This window comes from Pongo abelii, chromosome 4 (genome assembly GCF_028885655.2).
Source record: "Pongo abelii isolate AG06213 chromosome 4, NHGRI_mPonAbe1-v2.0_pri, whole genome shotgun sequence".
NCBI classification, from domain to species: Eukaryota; Metazoa; Chordata; class Mammalia; order Primates; family Hominidae; genus Pongo; species Pongo abelii.
The window spans coordinates 161,314,393-161,330,861 of NC_071989.2; the positions used below are offsets into that span (position 1 = coordinate 161,314,393).

The window sequence follows — 16,469 nt, forward strand, 5'->3', positions numbered from 1 at the left end:
GTTTTTTCCTAATCACGAGTATGCATGCTTAACTATTAGCAATTAAATTTAATCATTATTAACTTTATTGTGTAGTCTGTCAAAAAATGCTCTATGCACATACCAACATATACTTATTTCTATTATATTTTATTGTGTCTCTACGTTCTAAAACCCTTTCTTATTTATCCACATTGCTAGGGTTATAAATCACGAACTATTCTTGGAGTTTTTCTCTTGAAAGTTTTTCTGAGTCTTTTTCTTCAAATCTGCTATGCCTATGGTTTGACTAAGCTAAAATCCAACTGTATCTCCAATCACACACTGATGACAGAAAATAGAGCAGAGGTTGACTGTATCCTGGGATGGCAGAGTGGCCATTTAGGAGGAAAATATTGTCCCTTGATGACCAAGAGTGGGTTTTGTTTTGTTCTCTCATGTTTAATGTTTTTAAGAGTTTGGTAGGGCAGATAAAAAAAAAAACTCATATGAGGATTTTGTGTGAGTATGAGAATCTCCGGACACCTCAAGACTTAATGATTAGGGGATGAAGGGGAAGTGTGTTTCAGGTTTCTGATATATGCTGTGTAATGGAAGGAACCCTAAGTTAAGATTTTAGAGACTTTGTTTGGTCTTGGGTCTTCCTGCTGTGAAGCTTTGTGACCTTGAACAAGTCTCCTTTCCTTTAAGCACTTAATTCATTTGCAACATAAACAGGTTGGACTTAAACTCTAAAAGTATGATCCATGAAACAGCAGCATCCACATCACGTGGGAGCCTATTGAAATCTTGAATTTCTCTCCAGAACTAGTATATCTGATTCTACATTTTAAAATCTTCAGGTCGTTCACAATAAAGTGTGAAAAGCACTGAACTAAAGAATCTCTAAGGTCCCTTTCTATTCTTTGTAGGACTGAAAGAACTTAAAGGAGAAGGATAAGAAGAAAACACAGCAACAATGATATTGATATTTTCTGAGAAAGTCAGATTTTGTTTTTTTCTAGTTGAAAACTAGGGTGGCAAAAATGCTGAATGATACAAGGTTGCGTGTTGTATTTTGTAATATTGTAGCCCTGTTGTAGTTTCCAACCAGAGCCTTTTCTGCTTCACTTGCTGTTCTCGTTAGTCAGCTTCTCAAGGTAGCTTTCAAGAATTCTGTTAGAAACAAGCTAGGAAAAGTAAAGTGACCTACCGAAGATCATGCGTTAAGGCAGTGCTGAAAATACCAGTCATAATAGATGACAACAGTATTCCAGAAACAGCCTCAAAAAATGTAAAATATTTAGTTAAATAAAGCCTAGAACAGTAAGTGGTGTTTCGGGTGATTTAACACATGGTAGAATAAATAAAAGAAAGGGAGTTACTTTATTCCTCTTATAAAAACATTTTTTCCTTCCTCACTGCAGCCCAGTATGTGGACATAATAGGAGCCTATTATGGTGAATTTATTCTTTCTTTAATCTTTCCAATAAATATTTATTGGACACCTATTTGGTGTCAGACCTTGTGCTGTAAAAAAAAAAAAAGACAACTTTATTCTTTTATTTTTAATAGTTAATTTATAATTCACATACTACTCTATGATTCACATATGTAAAATATGTGAATTTAATCATTTTCATTGTGTTCATCAACATGAGTAACCATTACCAGAGTCAATTTTAGGACACTTTCATCACCTGAAAAAGAAGTCCTATATCATTTAGCTATCACTCTCATGTCTTCCCTTGCCCCAGCCCTGAGCAATTACTACTTTCTGTCTACAGATATTTCTTTATTCTGGACGTTTTATATAAATGGAATTACATGATATGTGGTCTTCTTGTGACTGGCTTCTTTTCACTTAGCATAATGTATTCAAGGTTCATTCACATTGCACGGATCATAATTCATTCCTTTCATAGAAAAATAGTTTCTTTTAAATAGATGCATTGCATTTTTCTTATCCATTTATCAGTTCATGAACAGTTGGGTTGTTTTCACCTTTTGACTAGACTATTGTAAGTAATGCTCCAATAAATATTCACATGCAGGTTTTTGTGTGGACATATATTTTCATTTCTCTTGAGTGTGTACTTAGGAGTGAAACTGCTAGGTCATACAATAATTCTATGTTTTATCACTGAACAACTACCAGACTGTTTTCCAAAGTGGCAGCATGAAACTTCACTCCTAGCAAATTTAAAGAAATGGGGTTGAATTGGAGGTGGCAGTATGTGAGATATTTGACAACACACAGTCTGAATCTCATCGCCCCATCCATTTCATTTTTCCCACCTCCATCTGTATATGTTTCTTAAAACATCCTTATATTTCCCTGCTGAAAGACCTACCAGGGAAACTCACTGACTGGTAGGCCCATGCCCTCAAGGATGTGATACTCAAGGTGCTCCATATTATGATGTAAGCAGAGCAGTTTAAACATTGTAGCTTTATGTTCTTGAATGTATAATTCATTTATTTCTGCCTCAGTTTCCTTTTCTCTTAAATAGATTGCCATAAAATATTGAAATGCAGAATCTTTAATAGAGTTTCTGACATATTACAGGTAACCTATGGCAATGATTGACATAATATCAATAAAAAATAAAAAGTTGTATTTCTATTTAGCTGCAAACATTTGGAAAATGTAAATATACCATTTATAATAGCATAAACAGACCATATATATTTAACAAATTATAATTATGGATAAAAAATAGTTATACACATTTATGGGGTACATGTGCTATTTTGATACAAGCATACAATGTGTAATGATCAAATTAGGGTAGCCATCACCTCAAACATTTATCATTTCTTTGTGTTAGGAACATTTCGATTCCACCCTTTTAGTTATTTTGAAATATACCATAAATTATTAACTATAGTTGCACTATTGTACGACTGAATGCTAGACCTTATTCTTTTTAACTGTATTTTTGTACCCATTAACCATTCTCTCTTTATGCCCCCCTCTGCACTACCCAAAAAGATACAGAAACTCTACTAAACATTCTAACATATTCCTCAGAGACTTAAAGAAGACCTAAGTTTATGAAGATAGATAACATGTTAATGAACTGGAAGATTTAATATGGTTTGATTAGACCTAATTACAAACTAAATGAAATTTGCATTTTTTTGGTGGAAATAGACAACTTTATTCTAAAATTTATATGAAAACACAAGAAATAAAGAACTTCCAAAGCTATCTTGAAAAAGAACAAATTCAGATGAATTATATTACTTGATATCAAGACCTGCAGCAAGCCACAGTAATCAAGACAGTATTGCATTAGGATAAGGGTATATAAGCTGATCACTGGGACAAAGTAAAGCTCAGAAATAAATCAATACACACATAGTCAGTTAATTTCAATAAAAGCTCAAAGACACTTCAGTGGAAAGTCTTTTTGAACAAACAGTGCTGGAATAACTGGATAACCATGGAAATAATGAATCTTAGCCACAATTCACAATATTCACAAAATTAATGTAGATAAATTATAGATCCAATTATAAAAGCTAAAGCTGTAAAGGTTTTGTGAAGGAAAAAAACACAGAAGACTATATTATGATCTTAGGCTAGGCAAGATTTTATAGAGATTGAAAGAAAAAACACTAGCTGCAAAAAAGCAATGAATTGGATTTCACCAAAATAAAACAACAAGAATTCTGTGCTCATCAAAAGAAAATTAAAAGTTTAGCTGTAATGTGGGAAAAAATATTAGCAATATATATTCGATAATGAACTTCACTCAGAACAAGAGCAAACCATTAATAAAAAGATACTGTTGTTTTTTTTACAACTGAATGAAAGTTTTGGACATTTAAAAAAAATGGTGAATTGCACATGAAAATGTGCTTGATATCATTAGTCATCAGAGAAATGTAAACGAAAATAAAAATAAACTATTGCACCACTTCGTTGTGGCAACAACGAATGTTGGTGAAGATGTGGAGTAAGTGGAACTCCTAGATCTTACTCAGAGAAGTAGGTAATGGAGCATCCAGTTTGGAAAACAGCTTGATGATTTTCATAAAGTTAAGCATATACCTCTGTTGTGACTCAGAAATTCCATCCCTAACTATTTACCTACGAGAAATGAAAATGTTTCTACAACAAGACTTGAGCATGTTTATAGCAGCTTTACTAGTAAATAGCCAAAAGCTTTACTAGCAATAGCCAATGTCAAGAGTACAATGGGTACATAAGTTGTGGTATATTCATATAATGGAATACTCCTCAGCTACATCAAGGTAACAAATTACTGATAACATGGAACAATATGAATGGATTTCAAAAAAATGACACTGCCTAAACTAAAAAGAAACAAATGAGAAAGCACTATATGATTTCCTAAGATGTGAAGTTCTAGTACATAATGATAAAAATCAGAACCATAGTTGTTTCCTGTGGTGAGTGGATTGACTGGAAGGGGACATGAAGTAATTTCCTGGGTGATAAAAATGTTCTTCATCATGATAGTGTCGTTTACATGGATGTATATAGTTGCTAAACTCGTGTAATTGTGCACTGAAGATTTGTGCATTTAACTTTCTGTAAATTTTGCTTGAAATAGAAAACTCTAAATCCATCCTGGGAAATGTATTAGCTTGTATACTTGGCAATGTGGTTTACTTGCCTGCACATTGGCACCTTTATCTCTTTAATGGATTATTACTGGATTTAAAGAGAAATGTAAAGCGTTCAGTTATTTTTGGCACATTACAGGTATAGAAGGTGTAGCATATCATTAACACAACTAAACTTCCAACTCCCCAAATATTTGCTGTAGCCAAATGAGAATCTTGACAAGTTTTGCATATATCCATTTCATTACTTCCTCTTTGCGTTTGCTTCTGGACATCTTGGAGCTTGAACCTATGAAGTTAATCATTGAAAATTAAGAGTTGGTTATGCTAGCTACCACATGCTACTACAATCTTAAACCTTTTTATTTCTTTCCACTTTTGTTTCTTCAGATTGCTTCTTATGCCTAGCTGCGCGTTAGAACCAGCTGGTGACGTTTTTAAAGTACACTGTTGTTTGATTGTCATGGCAGAGATATTTATCTAATTGATCTGGTGTGAGGAGCAGGCGTTAGTATTTTTAAAAAGCTGTCCAGGCATTTGAATCTGGAGTCGGAGTTAAAAACCACTGGACCAGGTGATGTTTAACGATCTTTTCAGCTCAAATGGCAAATCTACAAGCTAAAAATATTCAATTGAAGTGTTTGGTTAAGCTACATTTTTAAATTGTTGTTGTATTGACGTTGTTGTTGAATTAAAAAGTGCTTAAGCAGAGAACACAGGTTCCAATTAAACGTCAACACTATGCTTTCTATTGCTTCATATCCATCCCTTTTCCCTATTTACTTTATTTTGAAGGCATCGAATTTTCATATTTGTGATTTTTGGTTCTAAAGACATTCAATTTAGTAGCACCTATAAGGAAAAGGTTCCCCCCCCCCTTTTTTTTTTAACCATTGTGACTTATTGTCATCTTCTATGAATGAAAGTTCTGATCTTACTCATCTGGAAAGACATATAGAACTGGGAAACTAAATTTTGAATACAATCTCTCATACTGCCTTGTTCAGTTGCAGCGAGTTGGCTACAAAATTGCCCTACGCAGCTATTGTATCTACTGCTATATCAGCAGAGTAAAGGGAATCCGATATAAAACCTTCAGAAACTGCAGATAGTTATTTTTTTTAAGTCTGGGAATTACAGAACAGATAAAAGAACAGCTTCACTGTTTTCTTTCCATATATAATAAGGTATTCAACTGGAGTCGGGGTACTGAGGTCACTAACTACATTAAAAATAGCTGGATCAGGTGGGCTAACTCTTATGAGGATAATAACTTAGTAGAATTCATAAAGAGAGAAAAGAAGGGGATACTGGGATTGGTCCTAAAACCCCTTTCAGTTCAAAGGAGGTGGACTAATGTGCTATATCAGTGACAAATGATTTGCTATTGTCAAACCTTCCAAATGGCTGATAGTATAATCCACAGCCCAGAAGTCTGTATGTATTTGAAATGTTTTGTTCCTCTGTAGGGAAAAATTTAAAAAGTAAATCCCATGACAATTGAAGTAGATGATATCTCTCCCCAGCCACCTTGATCCATCCAGACATGTGACATACTTCCCTCCTTAATTTTGATCAAAAATTCTTTGGCATTTTATACAAAAGTAGCCCAAGTTACTTATTAAGACTTAGCAAATAAGCATATGAAATCTTCCACAATAGTGCCTAATAAAGAAGAAAAGATAACTTAGAAAATATATGACTGAGTTGGTTAAAAGTTCCTTATGACCACCTAACATTAGACATGCTGCAGAGAAACTTATACATGTATTTCTTTTTGAATAGTGCTGATATTAGGTACTCATTACTTCACAAGCATTGTTTTTCATTTTTGGACAAGTTTTAGAACTTTCAACTATCAGTTGTATTCTGTTCTCCAAACCCACATAAAAAAAAGTCGTCTTCTTCAATGTAACAATTTTAAGTGTTAGGTAAAACATAACTGTCTTTAATTTCCTTTTGTTAGAATAAATATTCTCAGGTTCTTCAGTCATCCCCCACATGCCAGTGCTTTTTGCCCCATCATCATCCTGGTCACCCTTCAAGTTCTAATTTCCCAAAGACCTCCTGAAACTCTTTTTTGGAATTTAGGACTCTCTTTCAATGTGTGATCTGACAGCCAAAAGTGTGGAGAGAGATTTCTATCTGCTTGTTTCTAGACAAAAATTTTATTACACCCTTAAACCCTTCATGAAGCAGAGCAGAGAGAAAAAACCAACAAATGCCTGTTGTTCTATTTAACACAGTCTCAGGTTGCATTAGCATCCCCCACCCCCAACTTTGGCAGCCTCATTTTTCCTTTTCAGTGAACTCAATCTTCACAGCTGGTTAATTCTGTCACTGGAGTGTGTGATTCAAATGAAGCCAGGCTGAGGGCCAAGCCCTTCCATGGACACAGCCCACAGCCCTTTTCCCTGCCAATCATCTGCCCACAGACCCTTGGTCATGAGAGAGACTGACAAACACTTTGTTCTTCCCATCCCCTAAATGGCAAATCTGAGGGCAGAGAAAAAATAAGCTGGGTATTAGCAACTTGGGGTGATAGTTCTGGATCTTCTCAGAATGGCTCGGTGACCTTACATAGGTTCTCTAACAGGGCTGCTAGAAATTGTTGTAAAAATTAAATTGATACTTTGGGAGGCCGAGGCGGGCAGATCACCTGAGGTCAGGAGTTTGAGACCAGCCTGACCACCATGGTGAAACTCCGTCTCTACTAAAAATACAAAAATTAGCTGGGTATGGTGGCAGGCACCTGTAATCCCAGCCACTCAGGAGGCTGAGGCAGGAGAATCGCTTGAACCTGGGAGGCGGAGGTTGCAATGAGCCGAGATCACACCATTGCACTCCAGCCTGAGCAACAGAGTGAGACTCTATATAAAAAAAAATTAAATTGATATAGAGCATTCTTCTTACTCATATCCATTGTTCAGTATTAAGCATCATATTCCTTTTTTTTTTTTTTTTTTTGAGATGGAGGCTCGCTCTGTTGCCCAGGCTGGAGTGCAGTGGCATGATCTCGGCTCACTGCAATCTCTGCCTCCTGGGCTCACGCCATTCTCCTGCCTCAGCCTCCCGAGTAGCTGGGACTACAGGTGCCTGCCACCACACCTGGCTAATTTTTTGTATTTTTAGTAGAGATGGGGTTTTACCATGTTAGCCAGGATGGTCTCGATCTCCTGACCTTGTGATCTGCCCACCTTGGCCTCCCAAAGCGCTGGGATTACAGGCGTGAGCCACCGCGCCCAGCCCAAGCATTATATTCTTTTTGGAAGGTGAGCACATGATTTTATTAGTGGTCTGATAGAGCAGTTAAACATATTGAGCTTTGTTCGAGTGATGGAATTTCAACTGTCCTTTTATTTTCTTCTCTATTGAATCCTGAGTATGGAAAATCACTTTCTTTACTGTCACAACTTTTGAACATTCATTTAATTCCCCACTATATTATAAATACATAAAGGAGCTTTATTGTAGATTGAATTCTATTATGTTTAGTAATAGGTGTGAGGCAGTGTGATGGTTAATACGAAGTAGAAGTGGCACCACTCACTATTACCCCTAGTGACCCAACAGCGGAATTTTTGCTTCCTGTTCCCATGACATTATGTTCCGCTGGCCTAGAGGTCTTAGTTCCTGAGGGAGGAATGCTGCCACCCAGACACAACAATGATTCCATTGAAATGAAAGTTAAGACTGCCACCTGGCCACTTTTAACTCCTCATGCCTCTGAGTCAAAAGGTTAAGAAAGGGGTTACAGTGTTGGCTGTGGTGACTGACCCAGACAATCAAAATCAGACTACTACTCCACAGTGGAGGTAAGAGAAAGTATTTGTGGAATATAAAAAATCCCTTAGGGTGTCTGCTATTAATAGTATTACCCTGCCCTATAGTTATGGTCCATAGGAAATGACAACAGCCCAATCCAGGCAGGACTAGGGATGGCCCAGACCCTGTGAGAGTGAAAGTTTGGGGCCTGGTGTGGTGGCTCACACCTGTAATCCCAGCACTTGCGGAAGCCGAGGCAGGCAGATCACCTGAGGTTGGGAGTTCGAGACCAGCCTGGCCAACATGGCAAAACCCAGTCTCTTGTAAAAATACAATAAAAATTAACAGGGTGTGGTGGCACACACCTGTCATCCTAGCTACTCGGGAAGCTGAGACAGGAGACTCTCTTGAGCCCAGAAGGCGGAGGTTGTAGTGAGCTGAGTTCATGCCACTGCACTCCATCCTGGGCGACAGAATGAGACTCCATCTCAAAAAACAAAACAAAATGAAACCAAAAAAAATAAGTTTGGGTCACTCTAGCAAATAAAAAACTACAACCAGCTAAGTACTTGTTAAAGACAAAGAAAATACAAAATAAATAATAGAAAAAGGTATTTTTTTTTATTTTGAGACAGAGTCTCACTTTGATACCCAGGCTGGAGTACACTGGCACAATCTTGGCTCACTGCATCCTCTGCATCCCGGGTTCAAGCGATTCTCCTGCCTCAGCCTCCTGGGTAGCTGGGATTACAGGGGCATGCCACCACACCCGGCCAATTTTTGTATTTTTAGTCGAGATGGGGTTTCACTATGTTGGCCAGGCTGGTCTCGAACACCTGACCTCAGGTGATCTGCCTACCTCGGCCTCCCAAAGTGCTGGGATTGCAAGCAGAAAAAGGTAATTATTAATACCAACTATGACCATGTGACCTGTTACAGAAATGAAGACTATATTTGCTCATTTAGTTAAAAATATGTTTGAGCATTTATATACACCTGTATTAAGCAAATATCTTTATTTTCTTTATTCCATTGACATGTAACATAAAATTTATTGAATTCATGTTGGCACTTCGGTGTTAATTTTATGTAATAATATTTAAGTTAAGGATTTGTGCATTTTTGCTTGCATGAAGAATAATTATGTTAGGCAGAATTATGACTTATCTTTACAGATTAAGTATAATTTTAAAATATATATGGGTGTCAAGTTGACAAACAGTGGATTTTGTGATGGTTAATATTAAGTGTCAACTTGGCTGGATTGAGGGATGCCTAGATGGCTAGTGAAGTACTGTTTATGAGTGTGAGTGTGAGTGTGTTGCCAGAGGAGATTGACATTTGAGTCAGTGGACTAGGAGAGGAAGACCCTCCTCAGTGTGGGTGGGCACCACCCAATCATCTGGCAGCACAGCCAGAACAAAGCATGGGGAAGAAGGGGCCTAAGCAGCTTGCTGAGTCTTCCAGCTGTCTCTCTCTTCTCCCTCTCTGTCTCTTTCTCTTCCTTTGTGAAAGGAAAATAAATCTTGGCACCCCAAAATCATGAAGCCAAAGGGAAAAGTCAAGCTGAGAACTACTTAGGGCAAATCTGCCTCCCATTCTGTTCCTTAAAAAGATAGCTACTAAAATAAGCTACATATCTCCCTGATAAGGAATTTCCTTGTGGACAAAGGACAGATAGAACTCAAAGTCATCCCTCTGCTCACTGAGATAAATGCGTATCTATCTGATCACCTCCTTTGGAAAGGCTAATCAGAGACTCAAAAGAATGGAACAGTTTGTCTCCTATCTACCCTATGACCTGGAAGCCCTCTCCCTGCTTCAAGTTGTCCCACCTTTCCGGACTGAACCAATGTGCATCTTGCACATATTGATTGATGTCTCCTGTCTCCCTAAAATGTATAAAACCAAGCCGTTCCCGACCACCTTGGGCATATGTCATCAGGAACTCTTGAGGCTGTTTCAGGGGCACACAGTCCTTAACTTTACCAAAGAAACTTCCTAAATTGATTGAGACCTATCTCGGATATTTGGAGTTCTCACCTTGCTGGACACCTTGCTTCCTCTCCTACTGCCCTTGGACATTAGGCTCAAGGTTCTTTGGCCTTAGGACTCCAGAACTTGGACCAGGGGTCCCCTGGGGGCTCTCAGGCCTTCCGCCTTAGACTGAGGGCTGCATTGTCAGCTTTCCTGATTGTGAGAGGTTTTTGTCTTGAACTGAACCTCACTACCAGCCTCTCTCTTTCCTCAGCTTGCAGAGGGCCTATTGGGAGACTTTCCTTTGTAATCACTGGAGCCAATTCTCCCTAATAAATGTCTTTATATATATATATACATACATCTTATTGATTCTGTCCGTCTGGAGAACTCTGACTAACTCAGGCAGAGTGGAGTTAGGAAAACTAACATTTCAGTTGTGAAATTCTAAACTAGAGGATAGTGATCTAAAACCTTACGACACTGAGCCACTCAGGGTTCTCCACATGAGTCCAAAATCCATTACAATGTTGCCAATGTAGTGAAATTGTCTTTGGTCCTTCACTTCTCACCTGCCGTATTTGGGCAAGCTTACACCTATAGTTTAGTTAGTGATTGCTCAACCTCTGGAACCCAAGATCAGTGTTGCAAATACTCTCTATGCATGTCTTCATTCACCTTCTTACCTGTGGCAGACTTCAGCCATTGAGTATAGCACTCCTTATGAAACCCAAACATAGCCCAAACTACTTTTCCACAGAGGACCACAGAAAGTCACTAGTAGTCTGTGGTTGGCATAAGAATAAAATGTCATTTTAGCATAATATTTACAGTTCGACCACCTGTGTTCAAAGTCCATTTTATCAACATAAGATTTAATTTCTCAGTGTCTCAGTTTCCTCATATGTAATATGAAAATAATAATACCTACTTCATAGAGTTGTCAGGATTAAATGAGAGAATGTAAAAATGTTAGAACAGTGTCTATACATAGTTAGTTCTTACTATATGGTAGTTTGCAAGTCAATCTAATTGCCCTTTTCTTTATGTAGTACTACCTTCAGCTATGTAATTAAAACTACTACTTCTTTTTTTTTTCTTTGAGAAAGAGCCTTGCTCTGTCGCCCAGGCTGGAGTTGCAGTGGCGTGATCTCAGCTCACTATAACCTCCGCCTCCTGGCTTCAAGCAATTCTTCTACTTCAGCCTCCCAAGTAGCTGGGACTACAGGCACACGCCACCATGCCCGGCTAATTTTTGTATTTTTAGTAGAGATGGGATTTTACCATATTGACCAGGCCAGGCTGGTCTCGAACTCCTGACCTCGTGATCCACCTGCCTCAGCCTCCCAAAGTGCTGGGATTACAGGCGTGAGCCACCGCACCTGGCCTAAAAGCTACTTTAGTGATAAAGCTGGATATGAGTCTTAGCAGTGATACACTTCATAGTAAGAGATGTTCAAGTATGTGTCTGTATGTTTGTGTCCAAGTTGATTCCCATGTGCATTTGGAATGAATCTAGAAGGACTGCGGTTTATGTTTTTATATCTTGCTACTTCGGTTAACATTTGAATAGGGTCATTTGATAAACATGAACACTAAAATATCCTTTCCAAAATGGGAACCAATCTGGATAATGACAATACTTAGCCATTAACCTGAAGTTCTTCCATTAGTAATTCTATTTACAGAATTCCAGAAAAAACTACCAAAAGCTTTAGGAAGCAGGAGTCGGTCATGCTAAACTTTCTGTTGGCATTTGGTCAGGTCTTTCTGATTCATTCTTTCTTGGTCACACAGTCTTTGTCCCTGTTCCTGTCTTTAAAGTATTTGTGGGCTCTTGTTTTAGACAGCTTTGCTGAGATGCTGTTGTTACTGTTGTTATCAGAAAATATGCAGAGGTGAAAGAGAGTGAGTGTGTTGTGTGATTTATGGGAGCATATTTATGTGTAGGTTTGGACACGTGTTGTATATATTGAGTTAAGGAAAACGAGCCTATTGTGTATATATGGGATGTGTGGGTGGAGGAAATGTATAGCTATGTGTGTCTGTGTATATATGTTTGCACGTGTGCACCCTTGGCAGTATAAAGAACAGCCTCTCCTTAAGTTGATTTTTTTTTTTAAACTCGGCCTGTGGTTTGTTTTTCCCTTTGCCGTCTTTTCTTTCTATTCCTTCTCAATCACTTTTCCTTTCTCATTTCCACAAGTTTCACTCTCTCATATTGTACTAAGACTCAACAGTTCACACCTTACTATCTTTCGCCTAGAGCTAAAGCCACCATGTATTTACCTGCTGAGGGCTTCACAGAATGACTCCACCTAGTCTCTCAATGGTTCCATATAAGATAGCTCATGTTCACCCAAAACATGTATCACTTCTGGCTTTCTTGGGTCAAATATGCCTGAAACGTTGACTCTCAACTCTTCTCTGCTGCTCCCTTTGCAGAGCATTTATGGTCTGCCAGCTCCAGCTACACAGGGCAGATATAATTATTCCCCCTTGAGTAGTGAGGATTTAGAGGGCTATGAGAGGGCCAGAATTAGACTGTGGAGTTCTACAGAGAGTTGATAGGGAAGAACTCTGCAGATCAGACATGTGGGAGGGGCTTATCAATAAAATACTCCCAGAATATTCTTTTACATTCTAGCCTTTTTCTAACCCCCAATATTGTTGAATTATTACTCACGACAGGCCTTAGTAATGATCTGTCATTTGATTGACTATTATTACAAGTCATGAATGAGATGTATATCCTTTTTTTTTAGTTTTTATTTTTTGGGGGTACATAATAGGTGTATATATGGGTTATATGAGATATTTTGATACAGGCATACAGTGTTTAATAATCACATTGGGGTAATTGGGGTATCCATCCGCTCAAGCATTTATCCTTTGTGTTATAAACATTGCAATTATGCCCTTTATTTTAAAATGTACACTTATTATTGACTATAATCACCCTGTTGTGCTATTGGTACTAGATCTTATTCATTCTATTTTTTGTACCCATTAACCATCCCCACTTCCCCTCCCCCACTCCCACTACCATTCCTAGCCTCTGATAACCATCATTCTATTCTCTATCTTCATAAGTTCAACTGTTTTAATTTTTAGCTCCCACAAACAAATGAGAACATGTGAAGTTTGTCTTTCTGTGTCTGGCTTATTTCAATTAACACATCCACCCATGTTGTTACAAATGACAGGATCTCATTCTTTCTTATGGCTGAATAGCCCTCCGTTATGTATATGTACCACATTTTCTTTATCCCCTTGTCTGTTGATGAATGCTTAGATTGCTTCCAAATCTTGGCTATTTATGCACAGTGCTGCAATTAGCATGGGAATGCTGGTATCTCTTCAATATAGTAATTTCCTTTCTTTTGGGTATATACCCAGGAAGGGGGTTACTGGACCATAAGGTACTGGGATTTTTAGTTTTTTGAGGAACCTCCAAACTGTTCTTCATAGTGGTTGTATTAATTTACAATCCCAGTAACAGTGTACTAGGGTCCCCTCTTTTCCACAACCTCACCAGCATTTGTTATTGCCTGTCTTTTGGATAAAAGCCATTTTAACTGGGGTGAGGTGATGTCTCATTGTACTTTTGATTCACATTTCTCTGATGATATCAACGATGTTGGGCACCTTTTCATACACCTGTTGGCCATTTGTATGTCTTCTTTTGAGAAATGTCTATTCAGATCTTTTTCCCATTTTAAAATCAGATTATTAGATTTTTTCCTCTATAATTGTCTGGGCTCCTTATATATTATGGTGATTAATCCCTTGTCAGATTGGATATCCTTTCCTTTTGGAGAGGTATTCATAGTGAATTAAGTTCTGGATAAAGGAGTTGCCTTTGCTTCATGTTTAGTACCCATGTTGACAACCTGCCCTGGTAAAATTAAAAGTAACATTAATAATCGTGGCAGGTCATGAACAAAATCTGTCGGTATCACTAAATATTCATGCATTCTGCAGCCCTTATGTTCTGTTTACAGTTCTAGTAATTAAGTATCTCAGAGCTTAGAGAAATAACTGAGTTTAATAACAATTATGAAATTTTAAAAGGTAGCATTTACATAATGCAAATAAGGTAATTAATTACAAACCTGGAGAGAGTTCTTGCCTGCTGGTGAACTCTAAGCCCACGACATTCACATTAGGTAAGCTTTACCTTTTTTCTTTCAATGACATTGACCTTCCAAATGTCCATGGAAAGAGGACTACACCTTGGGGATTTAGAGGGTGCGAGCCTAAATATGGTAACTCTACATCTGATTCACAGGGTGACTTAAGTTTACAGCTAGTGCCTGATATATGTAAAGCCCTTTGAATTTCACAATTTTTCTTCTTGTACATGGTCTCCTTTAAGACTTATAACCACACAAGGGAAGGGAGGTCAGATTTTACTTTTGAGGAAATAAAGTTACACAAGCAAATGAATACCTTTGGAAACATCTCAGCTGACAAACAGTCCCTTTGAAATAAAAACTGATCCACCATCTATTGGGCCAAAGGAGTGGGCCTCAGGCATGATGTCTAAAATTCATATACACTCTGTTCATACTTTTTGGTGAGGGGGAATTAGCTAGGCCTATCATACCTTCAGCTAGGAATTAAACATGGAAATGAGAATCAGGAATCAGTCCTTCATTGTGGCTGGACCTATACCATGAAAACTTGGATTATCTTGTCTTCCACCAGGCAGACTGGGAGGTAAAGGAAAAAAAGCTGATTGGCAGAGAGAGAGAAGAAAAGGAAACAATAATGAAAGAGGAATGGGCCCCTTGTAGTAGCCTTCTAGATCCCCTATCCACTCCCTTTAGGACCCTGTTGGTAACTCTAGTGTGTTTTTATTGTTAATAGAGTCTTGAGTAAGACAAACATTTTGCCTAAGTCAAAAAACTAATGAGTAACACAGAGTGAGAGAGAACTCAGGTTTTCTAACCACTAATGTATAGTTCTTTCTATAGCACTGCAACTACCTTTTATACTTCTCAGGCCTCATCCCTCTATTCAGGACCCATCCTCCCTGTCATGAAGATGGAGCCAATTTAGGGTTCTCAGATCTTAGAGTCTGGCTTCTAGCACGTACAGATGTACTCTATCAGGATGCTCCTTGATTCATTAAAATGCTATAAGAAGGAAGCACAGCCAGCTGCCATTCTCTTTGCTCATCATCTTTCCTGGTGTCAGTCGCACCTCATTGCATTTGGCAACACTCCTGACGTGAGTGACATTAGCCAGAGCACAGGTAGCATCTGCTGAGGAGCAGAAAAAAAAATCACAAACACGTTTATAAAAGGGAAAATAAAATCAGGGTGACATTCAAGTTGTCTTTTTGGTAGTCTCTGTTTCTACATTTGTATTTAGAATAGATGGCTCCATTTTGTAGTGTTCTAATTTACCTGTTTTTGAAGCCTGTTCCTAACCTTTACCTCAGAGGAAACTCACAACATTGAATAAATATAGTAGAACAGGAGTTATAACTAGGGCAACCATGTGGGTCAATTTGCTGAAGATGACCCCAGTTTATAGTGTTGTCCTAGTACAATTTTTAGTAGACCTTTTTCCCCTTTCAAATATGTCCTGATTTGGATGATAATTTGCTCACCTTGGTAACAGTCTCCATTTGATAAACCATCCACCAGTGATACTTAGCATCTACTATGCATGACCAAAGGTGGTGTGTGTGTAATCATGTCACCACTATCTCTTCCTTTAATGAGCTTCAAATTTAGGGTTACCACAATAGCAAAATAGAACTGCAACTCCAGGAGTCATCTTAACAGTGGGACCCAGAGAAAACAAGCCGACTGGTTATCAGTTTCCTATTCTTGAAATGAATGCATGCCAAGGCAGGGTATGCATGGGTCAAGGACAGAGAGTCTGGAGACAGACAACTTGGGCTCATAACACTTCCATTTCCTAGTGCTGTGACCATGAGAAGGTTAACTGGTTTTCTCAAGCTGCTAACTTCACAAGTATACATATGGATGATAACAGTATATCCTCCTCCTTGTTGGAGTGCTGTGAGGATTAAGTGCTATAATGTGTGGTTGGGTAATTAACATAGTGCCTAGTGGAAACTAAGAGTTCAGTAAATGAGACCTACAGTAGGATCCATAGCAACAAGTGCTTCTCGGATTAAAACTCCTCAGAAT

General features: G+C 38.1%; 1 long non-coding RNA gene across 1 annotated transcript in view; it reads right to left on the reverse strand.

Moving 5' to 3' along the window:
- Positions 1-2,928: 2,928 nt before the first annotated feature.
- The window catches only part of LOC134761443 (uncharacterized), a 330,423-nt gene continuing 316,882 nt past the window's right edge, over positions 2,929-16,469 (reverse strand). Inside the window, exon 5 of the long non-coding RNA XR_010140056.1 lies at positions 2,929-4,846. This is a non-coding gene — a long non-coding RNA (uncharacterized LOC134761443). The remainder of the gene's footprint in view (positions 4,847-16,469) is intronic.